Source organism: Triticum aestivum, chromosome 7D (genome assembly GCF_018294505.1).
Source record: "Triticum aestivum cultivar Chinese Spring chromosome 7D, IWGSC CS RefSeq v2.1, whole genome shotgun sequence".
NCBI lineage: Eukaryota > Viridiplantae > Streptophyta > Magnoliopsida > Poales > Poaceae > Triticum > Triticum aestivum.
This window is the reverse complement of record NC_057814.1, coordinates 506,199,394-506,223,295: the sequence shown is the minus strand read 5'-3', so window position 1 is coordinate 506,223,295 and position 23,902 is coordinate 506,199,394.

The following is a 23,902-nucleotide window of genomic DNA, read 5'->3' as shown; positions in this document are numbered from 1 at the left end:
CCCGAGGAGCGGAGATATCTATGCAAGGCACCTCGCGAGGTCCGCGTGACGTGTGCCATGAAGACCAAGGCCAGGCGGGCGCCAGCGGGCGCAGCGTACCAGTTTCCTCTTTGGTGCTAAAGAGGCAGGCGCAGGCGAGGAGTCCCGAGGCATCAGGCAAATGTTTCCATATCGGTGCAACGAGACCGAGACCAGCAGGACGGCAGGACGGAGGTCACCACGGAGCCCACAGCGGCGTCACCACCAGAGCCTTGGGCAAGCGAAGACCACCTTTTGTCAGGATAACCTGTACTAGTTGTCTCCCTTCAAAATTGGCCGTTGTGGGATCCCTTCCTGCCTAACATCCGGGAAGAGGACTAGGGCCTCTATAAGTAGGACTAGCCTCCACCATAGGAGGCAATAAAACGGAAGGGAGCTGAACTGAACTGAACGGATCTGGGACGGATCATTCAGACCATCCTCACACACACCAGCTCACTGAGCTCGAGAACACCTCTCCTCAGGAGGCTGTTCATACCTTGTACTTGTTCATCCTCAGTCTAAAAGGCAATCCACCACACCACACTGGAGTAGGCACTACAAAAAAACACACACTTCCATGATGATACGTGTTTGTCACAGTAGGTCACGTTTTCTGTCATGCATGTACATCCATGACGATTTTATGATAGAATCCAGATAGTCATACCTGTGCTGTCGTAGAAGTGTTTCATGAAATTACCAAAAATATCATCACGGAAGTGTCCACTTCCATGACAATAAATCCCGCGTCATAGAAGTGCTTTCGTCAAGGGTGACCGACACGTGGCATCCATCGTAACGGCTCGCCGTTACACTATCGGGTCCGGTTTTGGATCCAATAACCCATTAACAGCCCCGACCAATGGGGATTTTCCACGTGTAAAATCATCATTGGCTGGAGGAAACACGTGTCGACTCACCGTTGGGACAGATGTCATCCACTCATTGGACCGAAGGCACCTATGATACATCGACACGTGGCACGGCCCAACAGAGGCCCATTCCTATGAAAAGGCCAGCCCGTTTGACTTGGTCAAAAGGTGGCGGGCCGGCCCACGGAAAGCCTGTTAACGGCCTGTTCGCATATAGCCCATTTACAGCCCGCTAACCCAGGGCCCGTTACGACCTATCCGAATTAGGCCCAGTAGCGTCATCTGGGCCGTCTAATATGATTCCAGCTTGTTTTAACTTCCGACCCATGTATAGCCCACGAAGTCTTTTGGCCCATATGAGGCCCTTTGTAACTCTTGGCCCATTAACGGCCCATGGTGAAACTGGCCCGTAATGAACAGTGTATCACTTTATACCCATTAATGGCCCATTATACCGTTGGGCTGTTTCCAGCCCATGTTATCTTTCGGCCTTCTCAGGGCCCATTTATTCTTGGGCTCATTTCCAGCATTCGGTTACTTATGGCCCGTTACTGTCATTTTCTGCTTGTGGGCCAAATTCAGCCCGTGGTTACAGTCGGCCCATTTGTGGCCCGTTAATACGTTGGGTCGTTTCCATAGCATCATCAAATACGGCCGATTAATGACGACCCATGAACGGACGATTCCAACTCTAGCCCGTTTATGGCCATAATGCAGTATGTTATTGGCCCATGTTTGGGCAATCGATCATACGACCCGTAGAAGGCCCATTGATGATACGGCCCGTAGAAGGCCCATTGATGATACGGCCCGTAGAAGGCCCATTGTTTCTACGCCCCATAGAAGGCCCATTGTTTCTACCGCCCGTAGAAGGCCCAGTGTCACTACAGTAAATATGTAGCCCATGGTTATTGTGGCCTACTTTTAAAAAATAGGTTATTGCGGCCACTAGCAAACCGCGGAAAAAGAACAACACTGACTACAAGCAAACAAATAAACAAGACAACAAGGAAATAAATAAGAAAGCAACTTACGCTAGGCTATCACGGCTATTACACATATTACATCCACTGGCATCAAAGTTCGCCACCAGTGCAAATATAGGGAATAAAGCAGCATATCATATACACTGGTTGTCAAAGTTGGCGACCAGTGCAAATAAACGCCGCAGCAAAACAAGTCCAGAACTGAAACCACTTTAGAAGATCTTAGGAAACAATATCCTGGGTACCCATAATGCTGGCAAGATGCTTAGCAAGCTTATTAACTTTCTCTTGTTTGGCGCTTAAATCCTCCAGCGCTTGCTGTTGCACCAGAAAGTATGCATCTGAATTCTGCAGGGACTTCCTCAGTCCTTCAGCTTCCTGTCGCAGCACATCTGATCGATGTCTTTCAACTTCAAGCTGTTGGAAATATGCCCAAGAGGCAATAATAAAATGGTTATTATTGTATTTCCTTGTTCATGATAATTGTCTATTGTTCATGCTATAATTGTATTAACTGGAAACCGTAATACATGTGTGAATACATAGACCACAACATGTCCCTAGTAAGCCTCTAGTTGAATAGCTCATTGATCACTAGATGGTTATGGTTTCCTGACCATGGACATTGGATGTCATTGATAACGGGATCACATCATTAGGAGAATGATGTGATGGACAAGACCCAATCCTAAGCATAGCACAAGATCGTGTAGTTCGTTTGCTAAGAGCTTTTCTAATGTCAAGTATCGTTTCCTTAGACCGTGAGATTGTGCAACTCCCGGATACCGTAGGAATGCTTTGGGTGTACCAAATGTCACAACATAACTGGGTGGCTATAAAGGTGCACTACAGGTATCTCCGAAAGTGTCTGTTGGGTTGGCACGAATCGAGACTGGGATTTGTCACTCCGTATGACGGAGAGGTATCTCTGGGCCCACTCGGTAATGCATCATCATAATGAGCTCAATGTGACTAATGAGTTAGTCACGGGATCATGCGTTACGGAACGAGTAAAAGAGACTTGCCAGTAACGAGATTGAACGAGGTATGGGGATACCGACGATCGAATCTCGGGCAAGTAACATACCGATAGACAAAGGGAATTGTATACGGGATTGATTGAATCCTCGACATCGTGGTTCATCCGATGAGATCATCGAGGAGCATGTGGGAACCAACATGGGTATCTAGATCCGTTGTTGGTTATTGACCGGAGAGTCGTCTCGGTCATGTCTGCGTGTCTCCCGAACCCGTAGGGTCTACACACTTAAGGTTCGGTGATGCTAGGGTTGTAGAGATATTAGTATGCGGTAACCCGAAAGTTGTTCGGAGTCCCGGATGAGATCCCGGACATCACGAGGAGTTCCGGAATGGTCCGGAGGTAAAGATTTGTATATAGGAAGTCCAGTTTCGGCCACCGGGAAAGTTTCGGGGGTCACCGGTATTGTACCGGGACCACCGGAAGGGTCCCGGGGGTCCACCGGGTGGGGCGACCTATCTCGGAGGGCCCCATGGGATGAAGTGGGAAGGGAACCAGCCCCTGGTGGGCTGGTGCGCCCCCCATGGGCCTCCCCCTGCGCCTAGGGTAGGAAACCCTGGGGGTGGGGGGCGCCCCACCTGACTCGGGGGGCAAGTTCCCCCCTTGGCCGCCCCCCCCCTTGAGATTGGATCTCTAGGGGCCGGCGCCCCCCAGGGCCCCTATATAAAGAGGGGGGAGGGAGGGCTGCGGAACCCAAGCCCCTGGCGCCTCCCTCTCCCCCGTAACACCTCTCCCTCTCGCTGAGCTTGGCGAAGCCCTGCCGAGATCCCCGCTGCTTCCACCACCACGTCGTCGTGCTGCTGGATCTCCATCAACCTCTCCTCCCCCCTTGCTGGATCAAGAAGGAGGAGACGCCTCTCCCAACCGTACGTGTGTTGAACGCAGAGGTGCCGTCCGTTCGGCGCTAGGATCATCGGTGATTTGGATCACGACGAGTACGACTCCATCAACCCCGTTCTCTTGAACGCTTCCACTCGCGATCTACAAGGGTATGTAGATGAACTCCTCTCTCTCGTTGCTATATGACTCCATAGATTGATCTTGGTGATGCATAGAAAATTTTAAATTTCTGCTACGATCCCCAACAGAAGCTGAGACTCAAGAAGATGAACTGATTCAGGCAGCGAGTTCGAAGAGCTTGTGCCAGTAGTAGTGGCCAGTAACTCGAACACTACATCAAGACAAGACCTTTGGGTTCTCTCACTGTCGTCAAGGTAGTTTTTATCAGCTTTCTTGGAGACCAACAGGGATGTCTCACTATCTTGAACCTTATTTGCATTACTTCCTTTACCATTGCATAACGGGGTACTGTTCTCCAATATTTTGTCCTCATTCTAAAAGAGAAACAAGCAGACACATCACAGGTTTACCATGTTGTATATGAAACTCATTTTGGTAAATCAGTTCAGTAGTAAAGTGCACAAGATAAGAACATGAAACAAACATATATCTATGTACCATGGTCACTTTATGGTCTATATCATTCTAGTTTGTGTTGCCAAATCAAGATAGAGACACAGTTCAAATAATATTTGTTCAAGACAAAGCAGAATAAACAGAATATAAGTGTGGGAAACTATAGAGCAATAACAACACTTGTAATGTGCATGACATGAGAACATAACTGTTTATTCAATTGAAACTGAAATCAACATAGAGAAAGTTACAACAGCAAACCAGTTAAATAAACAGGTTTAAAACATACATGTTGCGCCATTGGAGTTTCAATTCCATCCTTCAAATTTGAAAATAGTTGGTATGAGTAAGTACAATGATGCAAGAGCAAAGGAGTATGAACCATAGCTACAGAACCTGACCTGAGAACAATTCTTCTTCTCCTTTAAGCGTTGAGTTGGGATTCGGAGTGGTGGTCCTCGTGCTTTGGGCACTGCAGTTCCCTTACTAACTGCTCGTGTTTGGGTGCTCTGTGGTGGAGACGGTGCTATGTCAACTGGAACTAGGTTACTATCTGCTGGGGTTGGGGTTAGAAGGGGTGTTGCTGGTTCTCTGTCCAACTGGGTAGGGGTACAATCTGCGAGAGTCTGGGTTATGTGTGGTGGGGATGGTTCTTGGGCAAGTACAACCGTGGTTCTATCTGCATCAACTGGTAGCACTATCTTTTCTGAAGACCGTGTTGTTACTCCCTTAGATACTGCCATCACCCTCTCCAATTCAAATGGCTGATAAACAAGAAAAGTAATTGAATGTACAAACATTGTATGATAGACAGGTGCAATGGATAGTGGGGAATAAAAGAAGGCATGAAATAATTCACATTTATGTTGTCTAACCAAAAAGGATAGCATGACACAATTTCACATATATGATGGCTGTAAACACTAAACAGGATGAGATGATATAACTATATGATGTATTTATTAAATGGGTTGCCATGCCATACTTCAGATAGATGTTGTGTATGTAAACATGATGGCATGATATAATTCAAATATATGATTTATATAGTAAGCAAGCAAGCAGATGGCAATCCATATATGATGTAAAAACTAAGCAATGCAAGACAACATGGGTAATATAACCCTGCCAAGTTTGATCATAGACCTCAGGGGGGAAATAGGACTGGTCATCAGTCTCTGAATACTCCTCTGAGGAGCTCTCTGTATCCAGCAAGATGTCTGCTTCAGTAGGTAGCATTGTCTGCTCTGAATACCTTGTTTTCACTCCACATACTTCCATCACCGCTTCAAATGGCTGATGCACAGGAAGAGTAGTTGAATATACAAACGTTTTCGACAAATGGAACACGTAATACAAAAAATGATAGCATGATATTCACATACATGATGATTGGCTCAACAGCATGGCATTGCATAATTCACATATATAATGCCTTTGCAACAAGATAGCATTGCATAATTCACATATATAATGTCTTGCAACAAGATGGCAATGCATAATTCACATATATGGTAATTAGACACTAAACAGGTGGCATTCACACAAATCATGTCTAAACTAATCAAATGACATAGCAATGCAAGACACCATACGCACGATATGAGCAACATAACCCTGCCAAGTTAGAGCATACACCTCAGGGGGGGTAGGATTGGTCATCTGTCTCTGAATCCTCCTCTGAGGAGCTATCCGTAACCAGCGAGATATGCGCTTCGTCACATAGCATAGTCTGCTCTGAAGACCTTGTTTTCACTCCAGAATTTTCCATCACCATGTCAAATGGCTGGTGCACACGAAGAGTAGTTGAATGTACTAACATTGTTGACAAATGTAATACGTAACGAACACAGGTGCGCGTCGATCCTAAACAAACGGTTTAAAACCCCTTTCCGCGACGACATCTGGAACCGTCGCCAAGTGAGTGTGGGCGATAGGGGGTCCTTCCCACACGACCCAGAAACCATCGGGGATTTTCCCTCCTGGCACACACGTTCGGCAAAATGAGGCGTGTGCGACCGGCGAGCACTCAAATACGGAAATACGTACAATACAACTAAAAAAATACAATTATACGGCGAAATTGTTTCCGATCACAAGTACATCCCACACAGTCAGTCCACGCTAAATGTTTCCGTTCGTATGTACATCCCACACAGTCGCTCCAAGGAAAACATTTCCGTTCACAGGTACATCACACATAATTTTTCCCATTAAATCGTTTATGATAGCGTTGCCATTGCACACGATATTAATAATTTTATCGTTTGCGTTATTGAATGCATCACACACGGTGCATAGAAAGAAATTGTGTGGCAAAGGTTGTCCATCACACACACTTTTTATGTGATAAACGTTTGTGCAAGGTGGCCTAACGCAAACAGTTTTTAAGAGAAAATCGTGTGTGCAGTGGAGATTGATCGCACACGTAGTGGATCCTAGAAACGTTTCTGATCTCCACGTATATCGTAGACGTTTCGCTTTCGCAAACCGTGTGCAGTGTAATCCCTATTTAATCCATAATTAATCAATTAATCCCTAATTTAAAAATCACATGTTATGAATTTGAAAGTAGGCAATCAGTTATTTCATATCCAACCATGTTTATTACAAATATAGGTTCAACCACGAATCCATAATTCAATGCACAGGTACATATACTGTAGAACTACAGAAGCACCAAGTAAAGAATGATGAACCACGGTTGTACTAAAGACTATAAAGAGAGAGGCGAAAGACATTCTGGTTGCTGGAGAAGGTGAAGCGGAATGCCCATATTGTGTCCTCCTCCATGCGTAAGGCGCGCACGACTCTAGGCCAACCCCTTGTGATGGCTGCCCGTCCATCCTTCACTGTCTTCATTAGGACTTCTCAATGCTCATTGTAGTCTAGATGAATACTTTAACCTTCATTGCATGTCCACCAATCATGTACTTTGTGAGGTAATCTTGAGTGAACTGCTTCGGGAACCACTGGGAACGAAAAAGATTTAGACATTGTTGTCTAACAACTCATTATGGGTAGTAAAAAGAGAAGGTTGCAGAGTTTGTAGTTACCATCCTACAGCTCACTGTTGTGTTGGATAGAGCATAAACAAATAATTTGCTTGCCACCATTCGTATCTTTTTGCTAATAATCCTTATCAGTTTCCTCACTTGATGCTTGTTCACCAATATCTCATTGCCCCATATGCAAAAAGGGTCGATGCATGGATCCTTGCCAAGGGCATATGTACCTACAAGCAACAAGTCAATATTAGAAGCTAACTAGTGTCCAGGCTTGGATCTATATGCACTACATTATGGAACGACGGGGGAGTACAAGCCGAGGGGTGAAGCTAACCTCAGCGGAAAATGGTGGCCACTCCCGTGGTTGTCCTGCATAAGTAGTGGAAAGGCATGATAAGTACAGCAATCTTAACATCAAACAAATATAGCAAAGGTAAACAACATCATCTCCAAATGATAGCTTGAATGTTTTGGTTTCAGCATGCTATTAAAGCAGATATAAAATGGAAGGCAATGTTACCGACAGCAGGCTTAACAGCCACCAAATATTGCAATTCAAACTGGTATTGTTGAAAATGAATAGAACGTAGGTAATGCTTAAACATCACACTGGATAAATGTGTAAAACTGAAAATAAAGGGCATGTGTTAACTACACCATTAATAACTGGAACCAAATATAGCCGTTCAAACTGGTGTTGATGTAGTCGAGCGGCACAGTTCCGACTTGCACATAATGAACCACACATTGTGAATGACTGAAATAAACAAGGCATAAATGACCAGTATAACAACCAAATATAGCCATTGAAAACTGGACAGAGTCTCACTGCAACCAACCTAACAAGCAAATACAGATAAACAGGGCGTATGCTTGAAAACTGGACAAATGCTCACTTCAACCAACCTAACAAGCAGATAAAGAACAAGGCATCTACTTGATAAATGGAGAAATGCTAAAAAAGCAACCTAACAACCAAATACACATAAACAAGGCATCTTCTTGATAACTGGACAAATGCTAAAAAAGCAACCTATCAACCAAATACAGATAAACAAGGCCTCTGCTTGATAACTGGACAAATACTCACTGCAACCAAACTAAGAACCAAATATAAATAAACAAGGCATCTGCTCGATAACTGAAAAAATGCTCACTCCAACCAACCAAATACAGATAAACAAGGCATCTACTCACTATAAACAACCAAATATAGCCATTCCTGAAACTAAAGTGGACAATTCATACTTAAACATCCCATAGACCTATTGAACAATACATTTTTGCATAACTAAAATAATTAAACACGGCATAGTTAAAGCACCGCATGGCAAATGCTACTACAACAAAGGGTACAGATTGGCAAGCTAGAAAAGGTAATATTTGTTGATAGAATGTTGCCTCACATTTCATGGACGGGATCCTTCCAGTTGGAAGAGCACAGACCCATGGTGCGCTCTCTGATGTCACAGATGGGTTGTTTCACCTTGGAAGAACCTTCGTGGGTGCCCTCCTCATGGTCGTGGTCGATGAGATCTGACTTGGCAATTGAGGATCCCAAGCCGCCGCCGCACAACGTGTCCTTCAGAAGTGACAAAATGGGCTCGATGGCGTATAAAGCTCGCAAATCCTTGACCGCTTGGCGGAGGAGATCAGCGGCAGGGCCGTCGAAGAGATCGACGGCGGTTGAACCAGAGGGGTTGGGGATGGACCACTTAACCTGTGACATGGCCCGTGTGAAGCCATCGGTGTGGACGAGCTTGATGTCGTAGCCAGCTTTCCCGAGATACAGTAATACGCTAGCCCGCTGACATGAAGCCTTCGGCATGGCAACGTAGTCAACGTCTTCGCCGGCTTCCGCGGCGACGTGTTGCTCCGGGATCGACAGGTCCGGGCGAACGGCGGCCACCTCGCCAACGTGCGCCGGAGAGGCCATGATAAACCTCTTCTTGGCCGAACGCTCGTCGGGCTCCCCGGGATACGTGGTCGAGCTTAAGCTGCGACATTCTAGAGCAGGGGATGTGTATCTGGCGGGGAGGGACACCGCTGGCCTCATTTAAAAACTCAAGGGAGTGGGACGACGGTATGGGAATTGCTGGATAACCTGAACTTTATTATCTAAGCTAGCAGGAACGGGCAGACCGGCAGGGTTGGCGGCGGCGCCGACGGCGGTCGCGAGCTAGGGTTTGAAGGGGGGAGGGGGGCGGGTGGGGGATTGTGGAGGGGGTGGTGTTTGAGGATATGCCACGGCTACTGAAATTTTTAGTAATGGTGGGTGGAGATGGTGGTGGACGAGGGAGGGCGACGGTTCAAATGCCTCAGCTGCTAAAATTTTACTATAAGGTTGGTGCTGGAGGAGTGTGGGCGACGGTTGAAGTATGGCGGCTACTAAAATTTGGGTAAAGGAATTGATGCGGGGAGGGAGTGCCCAAGATTGTGCACGGTCCAATAACAATATGCGTGTATGATAATAAGAAAAAGTGGCGCGGATCCGCCGATTTTTGCAACGCTCAAGGCGGGTAGTTTGTTTTTTATATTTCTAGCTAGCTGGTCTATCGCACATAGTTCGTCCTAATGTCCAAATAAACTTACCCGCCTTTAGCTTCCACAGGTGGTGGTTTTATAGCGCACTTGCATCGCACACGGTTAAGCCAGTACCTCCACCCTTTGCTTGCGCTTGCGCGGTCGTGGTGATTTCAGCGCACACGGTTGAGCCAGTACCTCCACCTTAATTTGCTCGCGCTTGCACGGTCGTGGTGATTCACATCGCACTTGTATCGCACACGGTTTGGATATTATACCCCGTGTCCGTTGAGGATCCTCAGAGTCTTTGCAGCAAAATATAACGTTAGGGAGGGTCAAAAGACAGCCACACTAGCACGTGGCCCAAATATATATGAGTGAAAAGGGTGGTATGTGATGTTCAAAATTCCAATGCACAACTTTGACCCGGCGGGCCCACGGTTGGGCGCGTCATTGAAGATCGATGAGAGGGGCCAGAAGTCAAGAACCACCTGGAAGTGGCCAAATATATGTACGAATATTGGGGATGTTTAAAACTTTAAATACACAATGCATAACTTTGGTGGCACCTGCCTCGCAAACCCGAAAGCACCCTAACAACCACCTAGCTAGGATATATGTAATGACATAATGTCGTACCTAGCTAGGATGCTTGGCCCACCACCTCCCATTTCGTGTCAGCGGGGCGGATGCACGTAATGGTCGATACTTTGGTCATACATGCATGTCGACATGACCTACCATAAGACAGACCAATGAATCTTTCGTTTGGTCAAATGACAGTTGTTGTTGTCGATAAAACGCTTGGGCCAATAGATTGAACCATCATAAACATCGCACGAGAGGGACCACAAAACCAGCACCTCTTGCATGCGGCCCAAAATGATGTACGTTGGGAAGGGGTGATGTGTGTTTTCAATATAGAATAATATACAATTTACATGTGGTGCCTACCTCTCGATACAGACAACAACCATGAAGGCAAGGTAGTTAAGGACGAGATACGTACGCAGGGTTTGATGTAGGTCGAACCCAGCAATCCGAGCATCTGGGAGGGAATCCTAACAACACATGAGCTCGAGTTTTGGTTGACCGACATTTGACGGTGATCGGCCCTAACATGAACTAGGAGGAATCCATTCATGGCAAACACATACCCCTCATTATTGGTCAAAGGGATGATATATATACACTCGGGGAGCCGACATATATTCTGTCGTCACAAAAAATCGCACAAGGGAGACGTGGTCGATCAGAAGACCCCGCATACACTGCATGCGGCCCGAAAATATGTATGGGTACGATGGTGTATGATTTGTTTAAATCCCAAATGCACAACTTCGATGGGCCACGCCAAGTACATTACAAACCGAACACCGTACCCGACTCCAAGCCTGGTTCAATACCTATGATGTCAGTTTCCCAACTTCGAGGTGGCAGCAGGGGGGGGATGAATTAGTCGTTGTTGTTCTTGTTTCTTTAGTCCCCTTAGTAATCCCTATACCGGTCATGTTTCTTGGTGGTTGGTGTTTTGATTTTTTTTGGAAAGGGAGTGTGTGCGAGTTGTCTATTTCAAGAATTAGCTTTTCGGGAAATTTCCAAACGAATAATTTCAACGAAATCTTTCAATTTCTCATTTTATCGAAAAAGAGAGGTTTGATGCTTCTGAATTCATTGTATTAATTCCTAGTTTCTTAAATTAAAATAAAAAAGATTTTTTTCTTACGTCGAGAAATGGGGGAGGGGGTCGTCCCACGCATGCGCTCAAACTTTATTTTGTCTAGCATGGGACACATCTATCTATATGTACATCTATACATCTATACATCTATACACATATATAGTGTGCGGATAACTATGAAAGTTGCTTGTTGGATGAAGCCAATCCGACAGTACATAGACGGCAAATCCGAGCACTACTGGCCGTTGGATATCATCTACATTCCACCAGATTCTACCACATGTACAATCTAGAAGACTCCATGGTTGAACTTAAGCATAATGCACAAACCTCTAAACACAAGCACTTCTCCTTTGTTCTCTAGAATCTTCCATATCTTAATTGCCCAAACCTTTTTTTCTAAATGAATTGTCACTATTTGTTTTTACCTTTACAATGCACAATTCCATGAATCTTAAAATAGTTTTTTTTACAAAACTAATTGATTTTGGATGAGATGAAGTATAAGAATTAAACGACCATCTACATCATGCATATCTGGGAGAAGAGGCGGGAAACCGATGAGAGTGGCGAGAAACGGTAGCCTGTTTTGAGTGAAAACCTAGTAGAGAAGGAAGCATGAGCTACTCGACGCATGCACACAATGCTTACCCATGTACTGCATGTGCTGTCGAAAGGGCTCAGGGTTGCCGTTCGATCTGGGAGCATCCAACGGTGCACACGTACGATCCGTGGGGTTTGGGTTCTGGCCAGTCAGAACGCAGGACTCAGATCGCGCGCACAGCGGGGGTGGGGGAATATCATACGGAAACCAACATTCGGTGGAAACCGGTGAAAACCACGAGAAAAAGATGTTTTGAAGTTTAAAAAAATTCAAAAAAATGCGAGATGTTAAGGCGATGATGTTTTATTGGCACACAAAATTTCAAGTTCAAACACATTAAGAGATGTGAGCTATGAAGAAGACAAAATCAGTGTTGAATAGTGCCGAATAGTAATGTCACTATTCGGGGCAGAATTTGTCTTTTTCATGGCTCACATCTCGTAATGTTTTTCAACTTGAAATATTGTGTCGCAATAAAACATCACCTTCTTAACATCCCACATTTTTTTCAGATTTTTATGAAACTTTAAAATATGGTTTCCACGAAGTTTTCATTGAATATTGGCTTTCGTGAGTGAACAGTGTGCTATTTGAAAACATTTCGTGAGAAGAATCTCGGTTTTTAAATCCCCATAAATCCAAAACTAAGCTGAAAATCATGAAACATGCCATGGTGTCACGACATCGCACTTATATGTCGAGGATTTTTTTTCGTCCATTGTGGCGCAAGTTTTATTACAAGCCTCTTACAAACCGGAGCTTCTCTCAAAGAAGCCTCGTGGTTCCGATAGGGAAACGTGTCCCCCTTGTGGGCGAAACGTAATCACTGCCTCTTTTCACCTTGTATTTTCTACTATGGGCAACATGGAACGACAGGATATCCGTGCTGAAATTTAAACTTATTCAGGGTTCGTTTGGCCTTTTTATACACTAATTGAGTTTCCTAGGCATTTAATGTCCACAATTCAAATCTGAACTACAAATACATGCTCCAGATCACCAAAATGGCTAGAAAGATTATACATGTGTCCTTGGGTGCATGTTTAGGTCCCATGCCAGGAATGGGAATGAATTACAACCGTACTGGTGTCATGGCTCGTACTCAAACATTTCGAATCTCGGTTTTTAAGTCCCCATAAATCCTAAACTCACCAGAAAGTCATCAAAGGTGGCATGGTGTCACGTCATGGCACATATATGTCGTGGTAAGAACATTGTCCAATTTGGGCCAAGCTTTATTACAAACCTCTTACAAAAGACTGGAGCTTCTCTCAAAGATGCCTCGTGGTTCTGATAGGGAAACGTGTTCCCCTTGTGGGCGAAATAATCACTGCCTCTTTTCGCCTTGTATTTTCTTCCACGGGCAACATAGAACCACATGATATCCGTGCTGAAATTTAAACTTATTCATGGTTTGTTTGGCCTTTTTATACACTAATTGAGTTTCCTAGGCATTTAATGTCCATAATTCAAATCTGAACTACAAATACATGCTCCAGTTCACCAAAATGGCTAGAAAAATTATACATGTGTCCTTGGGTGCATGTTTAGGTCTCATGCCAGGAATGGGAACGAATTACAACCGTACCGGTGTCCTGGCTCTTCCTCAAACATTTCGAATCTCGGTTTTTAAGTCCCCATAAATCCTAAACTCACCAGGAAGTCATCAAAGGTGGCAAGGTGTTATGTCATGGCACATATATGTCGTGCTAAAAACATTGCCAATTTGGGCCAAGCTTTATTACAAACCTCTTACAAACCGGAGCCTGTCGCAAGAACCCTCGTGGTTTCGATAGGGAAACGTGTCCCCTTGTGGGCCAAACGATAATCACTCCCTCTTCTAGCCTCGTATTTTCTTCTACAGGTGACACGGAACAACTGGAGATTCAGGCTGAACTTTGAAATTATTCAGGGTTCATTTGACCTTTTTTATTCATTAATTGAGTTTTCTAGGCATTTAATGTCCATCATTCAAATCCGAACTACAAATACATGCTCCAGTGCACCAAAATGGCTAGAAAAAATGTACATGTTTCCTTGGGGTGCATGTTTAGGTCCCATGGAACGAATGGGAACGAATGCAACCATCTCGCCGTCCTAGCCTGGCCACAAACATTGCGAATCTCGGTTTTTAAATGTCTATAAATACAAAACTCACCAGGAAATCATGAAACTTGGTATGGTGTCACTACATGGTATATATAATTGTGCAATTTGGGCGAAGCTATATTACAAGCCTTTTACAAACCGGAGCCTGTCGCAACCCTCGTGGTTCCGGTAGGGAAACATGCCCCTCTTGTGTGCGAAACGATAATCGATGCCTCTTCTCGCCTTGAACTTTGTTTTCTACAGGCAACATAGAATAACAGGAGTGTCGGGCTGAAATTTGAAACTGTTCAGGGTTCGTTTGGCCATTGTATATATATTACTAATTACTAAGTTTTCTATGCATTTAATGTAGTCCATAATTCAAATTTGAACTACAACCACATGCTCCAGTGAAGCAAAATGGGTGGGAAATCATACATGTGTCATTGGGTGCATGGTTAGGTATCATTTAAGGAATGAGAATGAATCACAAACTTGTCATCGTCCTGAAACAATGAGAATCTCGGTTTTTAAATCCCAGCAAATAAAAAAGTCACCCAAAAAACATGAAACTTGGCATGGTTTCATGACATGGCACATATATGTCGTGGTAAGAAAAATCATCCAGTTTGAGAAGAGGCGCACACATTAGTAGCCAACGAAGTCCTTTTTGAAAAAAAACCTGACACATTAATATCGCAAAGGGTTGTATTATATTTACCGTGTCGAAATTTAACCATACTCGGTGGCATGCGTGCAGCTGTTTGATTAGACGGGATGAGCGCGAGAATTCCGCCGTGCAGCTTCGACGGGACGCGTGCGAGCAGTGTTGGAAATATGCCCTAGAGGCAATAATAAATAGGTTATTATTATATTTCCTTGTTCATGATAATCGTTTATTATCCATGCTAGAATTGTATTGATAGGAAACTCAGATACATGTGTGGATACATAGACAACACCATGTCCCTAGTAAGCCTCTAGTTGACTAGCTCATTGATCAATAGATGGTTACGGTTTCCTGACCATGGACATTGGATGTCGTTGATAACGGGATCACATCATTAGGAGAATGATGTGATGGACGAGACCCAATCCTAAGCCTGCACAAGATCGTGTAGTTCGTTTGCTCAGAGCTTTTCTAATGTCAAGTATCATTTCCTTAGACCATGATATTGTGCAACTCCCGGATACCGTAGGAATGCTTTGGGTGTACTAAATATCACAACGTAACTGGGTGGCTATAAAGGTGCACTACAGGTATCTCCGAAAATGTCTGTTGGGTTGGCACGAATCGAGACTGGGATTTGTCACTCCGCGTAAACGGAGAGGTATCTCTGGGCCCACTCGGTAGGACATCATCATAATGTGCACAATGTGACCAAGGAGTTGATCACGGGATGATGTGAGTTACGGAACGAGTAAAGAGACTTGCCGGTAACGAGATTGAACAAGGTATCGGGATACCGACGATCGAATCTCGGGCAAGTAACATACCGATAGACAAAGGGAATTGAATACGGGATTGATTGAATCCCCGACATCGTGGTTCATCCGATGAGATCATCGTGGAACATGTGGGAGCCAACATGGGTATCCAGATCCCGCTGTTGGTTATTGACCGGAGAACGTCTCGGTCATGTCTGCATGGTTCCCGAACCCGTAGGGTCTACACACTTAAGGTTCGATGACGCTAGGGTTATAGGGAAAGTATGTACGTGGTTACCGAATGTTGTTCGGAGTCCCGGATGAGATCCCGGACGTCACGAGGAGTTCCGGAATGGTCCGGAGGTAAAGATTTATATATGGGAAGTCCTGTTTTGGTCACCGGAAAAGTTTCGGGTGCTATCGGTAATGTACCGGGACCACCGGGAGGGTCCCAGGGGTCCACCAGGTGGGGCCACGGGCCCCAGAGGGCTGCGTGGGCCAAGTGTGTGAGGGGACCAGCCCCAGGTGGGCTGGTGCGCCCCCCCACAAGAGGCCCAGGGCGCAGGAAAGGGGGGAAGGGGGAAACCCTAGGCACAGATGGGCCTAAGGCCCATCTAGTGGGGCACCCCCCTTCTCTCCCCCCCTTGGCCGCCCCCCAAGCCCCATCTAGGGCTGGCCGCACCCCTTGGGGGGGGGGGAACCCTAGATGGGGGCGCAGCCCTCCCCCTCCCCTATATATATTGGGGTTTTAGGGCTGCCATAGACATGAGAACGTCTCTCTTTCGGCGCAGCCCTACCCCTCTCCCTCCTCCTCCTCTCCCGCGGTGCTTGGCAAAGCCCTGCGGGATTGCCACGCTCCTCCATCACCACCACGCCGTCGTGCTGCTGCTGGATGGAGTCTTCCCCAACCTCTCCCTCTCACCTTGCTGGATCAAGGCGTGGGAGACGTCACCGGGCTGCACGTGTGTTGAACGCGGAGGCGCCGTGGTTCGGCGCTTAGATCGGAATCAACCGCGATCTGAATCGCTACGAGTACGACTCCCTCATCCGCGTTCTTGCAACGCTTCCGCATCGCGATCTACAAGGGTATGTAGATGCACTCCCCTTCCCCTCGTTGCTAGAGTACTCCATAGATTGATCTTGGTGATGCGTAGAAATTTTTTGAATTTCTGCTACGTTCCCCAACAGTGGTATCAGAGCCAGGTTTATGCGTAGTTTCTATGCACGAGTAGAACACAAATTAGTTGTGGGCGTAGATGTTGACAATTCTTCTTGCCGCTACTAGTCTTATCTTGTTTCGGCGGCATTGTGGGATGAAGCGGCCCGGACCGACCTTACACGTACGCTTACGCGAGACAGGTTCCACCGACTGACATGCACTAGTTGCATAAGGTGGCTAGCGGGTGTCTGTCTCTCCCACTTTAGTCGGAACGGATTCGATGAAAATGGTCCTTATGAAGGGTAAATAGAAATTGGCATATCACGTTGTGGTTTTACGTAGGTAAGAAACGTTCTTGCTAGAAACCTATACAAGCCACGTAAAAACTTGCAACAACAATTAGAGGACGTCTAACTTGTTTTTGCAGCATGTGCTATGTGATGTGATATGGCCAGAAGATGTGATGAATGATATATGTGATGTATGAGATTGATCATATTCTTGTAATAGGAATCACGACTTGCATGTCGATGAGTATGACAACCGGCAGGAGCCATAGGAGTTGTCTTTATTTTTTTGTATGACCTGCGTGTCATTGAATAACGCCATGTAAATTACTTTACTTTATTGCTAAGCGCGTTAGCCATAGAAGTAGAAGTAATCGTTGGTGTGACAACTTCATGAAGACACAATGATGGAGATCATGGTGTCATGCCGGTGACAAAGATGATCATGGTGCCCCGAAGATGGAGATCAAAGGAGCAAAATGATATTGGCCATATCATGTCACTATTTGATTGCATGTGATGTTTATCATGTTATGCATCTTATTTGCTTAGAACGACGGTAGCTTAAATAAGATGATCCCTCACTAAAATTTCAAGAGACGTGTTCCCCCTAACTGTGCACTGTTGCGAAGGTTCGTTGTTTCGAAGCACCACGTGATGATCGGGTGTGATAGATTCTAACGTTCGAATACAACGGGTGTTAACGAGCCTAGCATGTACAGACATGGCCTCGGAACACATGCGAAACACTTAGGTTGACTTGACGAGCCTAGCATGTACAGACATGGCCTCGGAACACAAGAGACCGAAAGGTCGAACATGAGTCGTATAGTAGATGCGATCAACATGGAGATGTTCACCGATGATGACTAGTCCGTCTCACGTGATGATCGGACACGGCCTAGTTTGACTCGGATCATGTATCACTTAGATGACTAGAGGGATGTCTATCTGAGTGGGAGTTCATAATCAGATGAACTTCATTATCATGAACATAGTCAAAAGGTCTTTGCAAATTATGTCATACGCTTTAGTTCTACTGTTTAAGATATGTTCCTAGAGAAAATTTAGTTGAAAGTTGGTAGTAGCAATTATGCGGACTGGGTCCGTAAACTGAGGATTGTCCTCATTGCTGCACAGAGGGCTTATGTCCTTAATGCACCGCTCGGTGTGCTGAACCTCAGCGTCGTCTGTAGATGTTACGAAACATCTGACATGCACGTTTTGATGACTACGTGATAGTTCAATGTGTAATGCTAACGGTTTAGAATTGTGGCACAAGAGACGTTTTTTGAAACGTCGCAGAACATATGAGATGTTCCGAAGACTAAAATTGGGATTTCGGACTAGTGCCCACGTCAAGAGGTATGAGACCTCTGACAAGTTTCTTAAACCTGCAAACTAAGGGAGAAAAGCTCAATCGTTGAGCATGTGCTCAGATTGTCTGAGTACCACAATCGCTTGAATCGAGTGGGAGTTAATCTTCCAGATGAGATAGCGATGGTTCTCCATAGTCACTGCCACCAAGCTAGTAGAGCTTCATGATGAACTATAACATATCAAGGATAGATGATGATCCTTGAGCAACTCGCGATGTTTGACACCGCGAAAGTAGAATTCAAGAAGGAGCATCAATTGTTGATGGTTAGTAAAACCACTAGTTTCTAGAAGGGCAAGGGCAAAGGGGATACTTCATGAAACAGCAAATCATTTGCTGCTCTAGTGAAGAATCCCAAGGTTGAACCCAAACCCGAGACTAAGTGCTTCTGTGATGAGGGGAACGGTCACTGAAGCAGAACTACCCCAAATACTTGGTAGATGAGAAGGCAGGCAAGGTCGACAGAAGTATATTGGATATACATTATATGAATGTGTACTTTACTAGTACTCCTAGCAGCACCAGGGTATTAGATACCGGTTCGGTTGCTAAGTGTTAGTAACTCGAAATAAAAGCTGCGGAATAAATGGGGACTGGCTAAAGGTGAGATGACGATGTGTGTTGGAAGTGTTTCCAAGGTTGATGTGATCAAGCATCGCATGCTCCCTCTACCATCGAGATTTGGTGTTTGCGTTGAGCATGATTGGATTATGTTTATCGCAATACGGTTATTCATTTAAGGAGAATAATGGTTACTCTGTTTATTTGAATAATACCTTCAATGGTCTTTCACCTAAAATGAATCTCGATCGTAGTGATACACATGTTCGTGCCAAAAGATATAAAATAGTAATGATAGTTCCACATACTTGTGGCACTGCCATTTGAGTCATATTGGTATAGAACGCATGAAGAAGCTCCATGTGGATGGATCTTTGGACTCACTCGTTTTTGAAAAGATTGAGACATGCGAACCATGTCTATTGGTATATATGCATGAAGAAACTCCATGCAGATGGATCGTTTGGACTCACTTGATTTTGAATCACTTGAGACATGCAAATCATACCACATGGGCAAGATGACTGAAATGCCTCGTTTTCAGTAAGATGGAACAAGAGAGCAACTTATTGGAAGTAATACATTTTGATGTATGCAGTACAATGAGTGCTGAGGCATGCAGTGGATATCGTTATGTTCTTACTTCACAGATGGTTTGAGTAGATGCTGAGTGTATTTACTTGATGAAACACAAGTCTGAATTATTGAAAGGTTCAAGTAATTTTAGAGTGAAGTTGAAGATCGTCGTGACAAGAGGATAAAATGTCTGTGATATGATCATAGAGATGAGTATCTGAGTTACGAGTTTGGCACACAATTAAGACATTGTGGAAAGTGTTTCACAATTAATACTGCCTGGAACACCATAGTGTGATGGTGTGTCCGAACATCATAACTGCACCCTATTGGATATGGTGCATGCCATGATGTCTCTTATCGAATTACCACTATCGTTTATGGGTTAGGCATTAGAGACAACCACATTCACTTTAAATAGGGCACCACGCAATTCCGTTGAGACGACACCGTTTAGAGAAACCTGAGTTGTCGTTTCTTAAAAGGTTGGGGCTGCGATGCTTATGTGAAAAAGTTTCAGGCTGATAAGCTCGAACCCAAAGCGGATAAATGCATCTTCATAGAAAACCCAAAACAGTTGGGTATACCTCCTATTTCAGATCTGGAAGCAAAAGTAATTGCTTCTAGAAACGAGTCCTTTCTCGAGGAAAAGTTTCTCTCGAAAGAATTGAGTGGGAGGATGGTGGAGACTTGATAGGGTTATTAAACCGTCACTTCAACTAGTGTGTAGCAGCGCACAGGAAGTTGTTCCTGTGGCACCTACACCAATTGAAGTGGAAGCTTATGATAGTGATCATGAAACTTCGGATCAAGTCACTACCAAACCTCGTAGGACGATGAGGATGCGTACTACTTCAGAGTAATGCGTAATCCTGTCTTGGGAGTCATGTTGTTGGACAACGATGAACCTATGAGCTGTGGAGAAGCGATGGTGGGCCCATATTCCGACAAATGGTTAGAAGCCATGAAATCCGAGATAAATGGATCTTTATGAAGAAGACGGACGTGGATGGTAATGTTATCGTCTATGAAGCTCGACTTGTGGCAAAGAGTATTTCCACAAGTTCAAGGAGTTGACTACGATGAGATTTTCTCATCCGTAGCGATGCTTAAGTCCATCGGAATCATGTTAGCATTAGCTGCATTTATGAAATCTGGCAGATGGATGTCAAAACAAGTTTCCTTACCAGTTTTCGTAAGGAAAGGTTGTATGTGATACAATCAGAAAGGTTTTGTCGATCCTAAGGATGCTAAAAGGTATGCTAGCTCCAGCGATCCTTCCATGGATTAGAGCAAGCATCTCGGAGTCAGAATATACGCTTTGATAGAGTGATCAAAGTTTTTGGGTTTATACAAAGTTTGTTAGAAACTTGTATTTACAATAAAGTGAGTGGGAGCGCTACAACATTTCTGATAAGTATATGTGAATGACATATTGTTGATCCGAAATGATGTAATATTTCTGGAAAGCATAAAGGGTTGTTTGAAAGGAGTTTTTCAAAGGAAGACCTGGATAAAAGCTGCTTACATATTGGGCATCAAGATCTATAGAGATAGATCAAGACGCCCGATGATACTTTCAAAGAACGCACACCTTGACATGATTTTGAAAGAGTTCAAAATAGATCAGCAAAGAAGGAGTTCTTGGCTGTGTTACAAGGTGTGAGTATTGAGTAAGACTCAAGACCTGACCACAGTAGAAGATAGAGAAAGGACGAAGGTCGTCCCCTATGCTTTAGACGTAGGCTCTATAGTATGCTATGCTGTGTACCGCACATGTAGTGTTCCTTGCCATGAGTTGGTCAAGAGGGTAAAATAGTGATCCGGGAAAGGATCTCATGACAGCGGTCGAACTTATCCTTAGTACCTAGTGGACTAAGGAATTTTCTCGATTATGGAGGTGAAAGGGAGTTCGTCGTAAAGGGTTACGTCGATGCGAACTTTGACACTAATCCGGATGACTCCGAGTAGTAAACCGGATTCGTATAGTAGAGCAATTATTTGAAATGGCTCCAAATAGCGCGTGGTAGCATCCACAAGATGACATAGATATTCGTAAAGCACACACAGATCTGAAAGGTTCAGACCCGTCGACTAATAACCTCTCTCACAAGCATAACATGATCAAACCAGAACTCATTGAGTGTTAATCACATAGTGATGTGAACTAGATTGTTGACTCTAGTAAACTCTTTGGATGTTGGTCACATGGTGATGTGACCTATGAGTGTTAATCACATGGTGATGTGGACTAGATTATTGACGCTAGTGCAAGTGGGAGACTGTTGGAAATATGCCCTAGAGGCAATAATAAATAGGTTATTATTATATTTCCTTGTTCATGATAATCGTTTATTATCCATGCTAGAATTGTATTGATAGGAAACTCAGATACATGTGTGGATACATAGACAACACCATGTCCCTAGTAAGCCTCTAGTTGACTAGCTCGTTGATCAATAGATGGTTACGGTTTCCTGACCATGGACATTGGATGTCGTTGATAACGGGATCACATCATTAGGAGAATGATGTGATGGACGAGACCCAATCCTAAGCCTAGCACAAGATCGTGTAGTTCGTTTGATCAGAGCTTTTCTAATGTCAAGTATCATTTCCTTAGACCATGAGATTGTGCAACTCCCGGATACCGTAGGAATGCTTTGGGTGTACCAAACGTCACAACGTAACTGGGTGGCTATAAAGGTGCACTACAGGTATCTCCGAAAGTGTCTGTTGGGTTGGCACGAATCGAGACTGGGATTTGTCACTCCGTGTAAACGGAGAGGTATCTCTGGGCCCACTCGGTAGGACATCATCATAATGTGCACAATGTGACCAAGGAGTTGATCACGGGATGATGTGAGTTACGGAACGAGTAAAGAGACTTGCCGGTAACGAGATTGAACAAGGTATCGGGATACCAACGATCGAATCTCGGGCAAGTAACATACCGATAGACAAAGGGAATTGAATACGGGATTGATTGAATCCCCGACATCGTGGTTCATCCGATGAGATCATCGTGGAACATGTGGGAGCCAACATGGGTATCCAGATCCCGCTGTTGGTTATTGACCGGAGAACGTCTCGGTCATGTCTGCATGGTTCCCGAACCCGTAGGGTCTACACACTTAAGGTTCGATGACGCTAGGGTTATAGGGAAAGTATGTACGTGGTTACCGAATGTTGTTCGGAGTACCGGATGAGATCCCGGACATCACGAGGAGTTCCGGAATGGTCCGGAGGTAAAGATTTATATATCGGAAGTCCTGTTTTGGTCACCGGAAAAGTTTCGGGTGCTATCGGTAATGTACCGGGACCACCGGGAGGGTCCCGGGGGTCCACCGGGTGGGGCCACGGGCCCCAGAGGGCTGCGTGGGCCAAGTGTGGGAGGGGACCAGCCCCAGGTGGGCTGGTGCGCCCCCCACAAGAGGCCCAGGGCGCGGGAAAGGGGGGAAGGGGGAAACCCTAGGCACAGATGGGCCTAAGGCCCATCTAGTGGGGCGCCCCCCCTTCTCTCCCCCCCTTGGCCGCCCCCCAAGCCCCATCTAGGGCTGGCCGCACCCCTTGGGGGGGGAACCCTAGATGGGGGCGCAGCCCTCCCCCTCCCCTATATATATTGGGGTTTTGGGGCTACCATAGACATGAGAACGTCTCTCTTTCGGCGCAGCCCTACCCCTCTCCCTCCTCCTCCTCTCCCGCGGTGCTTGGCGAAGCCCTGCGGGATTGCCATGCTCCTCCATCACCACCACGCCGTCGTGCTGCTGCTGGATGGAGTCTTCCCCAACCTCTCCCTCTCACCTTGCTGGATCAAGGCGTGGGAGATGTCACCGGGCTGCACGTGTGTTGAACGCGGAGGCGCCGTGGTTCGGCGCTTAGATCGGAATCAACCGCGATCTAAATCGCTACGAGTACGACTCCCTCATCCGCGTTCTTGCAACGCTTCTGCATCGCGATCTACAAGGGTATGTAGATGCACTCCCCTTCCCCTCGTTGCTAGAGTACTCCATAGATTGATCTTGGTGATGCGTAGAAAATTTTGAATTTCTGCTACGTTCCCCAACAAGCAGTCCGTCGCGCAGGCTCGACGGCACGCGTGCATCCTGTCCACCTCGCAGGCTCGACGGGACACGTGCGAGAAGCAAGGCCGCCCATGCTCACCGGGAAGCGAGCTCTTTGACCTCCATGCACCACCCGCAGTCCGCCTCGCTCACAACTTCTCCATTAATGGGTTAATTAAAGCACCTGGACGGAGGGTGTTTGCTTGTGATC